Raw genomic sequence first — 2,212 nt, forward strand, 5'->3', positions numbered from 1 at the left:
CGCTATCACTCTCTATCGCTATCACTCTCTATCTCTATCACTCTCTATCGCTATCACTCTCTATCGCTATCACTCTCTATCGCTATCACTCTCTATCTCTATCACTCTCTATCGCTATCACTCTCTATCGCTATCACTCTCTATCGCTATCACTCTCTATCGCTATCACTCTCTATCGCTATCACTCTCTATCGCTATCACTCTCTATCTCATATATTTTTTTTATTCAATATGTCATATGGGCACACCATCCTTTCATATATAAATTCTATTGCTCAGCATAAGTTACATATGGCAAGTGGCTTTGTTTTCACTTTTTAACACAGTCACTTTGTAAAGTGTTTCTTTCCTGAAACTCCTAAAGTGAAATATAACTCATCTTTACAAAATAGTTTCTTCTCAATAAAGAAAACCTACTTATTTTTTCACACATTTACTTAACCCATTCACAACGGGCATGTCACATACCCATGCCATGCCCACTGTGAGTTTACTTGTTTAATTGTTTTTACACATAGATGGCTATACTTGTACTAAATCACCAATGAGCCAATTACGAGTACTGCCTGTCTCGCCTGTTTACCCTTTTCTTTAATTATGAAAATAATTTACATTATCTTATTTTGCTATTACTATTGTTTTTAACATTATAGTAATTATAATGTTTATAATAAAAATAACACCATCAATATTCATAGCACTAGTAAAAAATACATTTTCCCGCCAATTCAAGGAAAGGCAGAGCCATCTATGTGTAGAGGCATTTCACAAAAAATATAAAAAATGAGCATGGCTCTTTCCCCATTTCTTATTAATTTTCCCCATCGTGAATGGGTTAACTTGCAGGTGTCAATGTTGCAAGAAAGCTTGATAAGTTGGGAATGCGAAGTTCTGACACAGGTCACATCTTCTTTGATGAAGTACGAGTCCCAGCAAAGAACATTGTTGGAGAAGAAGGAATGGGATTCGTATATCAGATGAAACAGGTATGACTATGCTCTTCCTTTTCTTTCTCTTATTGATATCAGCAATGGGAAAATAATTGATTAAATTAAAACCCCTCTCTATCAGTCCCTTGTAAATTTAAGTATGTATATTAATCAAGAACATAAAAAATGTGGTAAGTTGTTTCAAATCTTGAACTTAATCACTTGAAAAGAAGTTAACTTTGACAAATTGTGGCAGATTTTGTTTCTTTTCATTATATTGTGGCTTTGTTTTTATGAGCTGTTCATGAGGTTTAACTCAATGCCACTGGGAAAACGCTATGCCCATTTTAGAATTTCTTGTGAAATGTCTCTGCACATAGATGGTTCTGCTAGTACTTACCCACAAAGGAGTCAGTAGATCTTGTGATCTTACCTGATTACACCTTTAATAGAATTGGCGGGAAAAACATATTTTTTACTAATGCTATGAATATTGATGGTGTTATTTTTATTATAGTCATGATAATTACTTTAATGTTATTAACATTAGTAACTACAATGTAGAATTAAATATTTTTGAAAATCAAAGAAAAGGGTAAACAGGTGAGACAGGTAGTAATTGGCTCATTAGTGACTTTGTACTTGTGGAGGCATCTATGTGTAAGAACAATTAATAAAATAGATTTACAGTGGGCATAGCATGTATGTACATGCCATGCCCATTGGTTTAGGGTTAAGTTTATAAAGTGTGGAGATGTTTAGTCAAAGCTGCATTCTGCAAGCTGGTTTATTGAGACTGGCTACAGTAGTGGATAAAGTTGTTAAGTCCGTCATTGTTGTCTTCTTTACAGTTTCAAGAGGAGCGCCTTGCTATGGCCTTAGGGACTCTGGTTCCACTGAAAACTATTATGGAGGAAACCATTAACTACACAAGGGAGAGGAAAGCTTTTGGGCAGCCTCTGCTTAACAATCAGTACATTCACTTTCGCTTAGCAGAGCTAGAAACAGAACTTGAATGCTTAAGATCACTGATCTATAGAGCAACTGGTTAGTATCCATCTTTTTCTTCTTTTAATGTTTTGGGCTTTTGGTTCTTTTTGTGTTTAATTCTCATGGGTATATCTTTTGAAACTTTTTGTTAATTTTATTGCACACAAATGGATCTACAAGTGCTCAGCCACCAAGTCAATGAGCAGGCATGACATGACCATCAAAGTCCCCATTGTCTGAATTTTCTTTTTTTTCTCAGTGCTATTAATGCTAATAGTAGTAGTAGTAATACT

The 2,212-nt window shown here is 34.8% G+C and overlaps 1 pseudogene; it reads left to right on the top strand.

Moving 5' to 3' along the window:
- Positions 1-457: 457 nt before the first annotated feature.
- Positions 458-2,212, top strand: part of LOC125045993 — a 5,489-nt pseudogene continuing 3,734 nt past the window's right edge.

Source organism: Penaeus chinensis, chromosome 38 (genome assembly GCF_019202785.1).
Source record: "Penaeus chinensis breed Huanghai No. 1 chromosome 38, ASM1920278v2, whole genome shotgun sequence".
NCBI classification, from domain to species: Eukaryota; Metazoa; Arthropoda; class Malacostraca; order Decapoda; family Penaeidae; genus Penaeus; species Penaeus chinensis.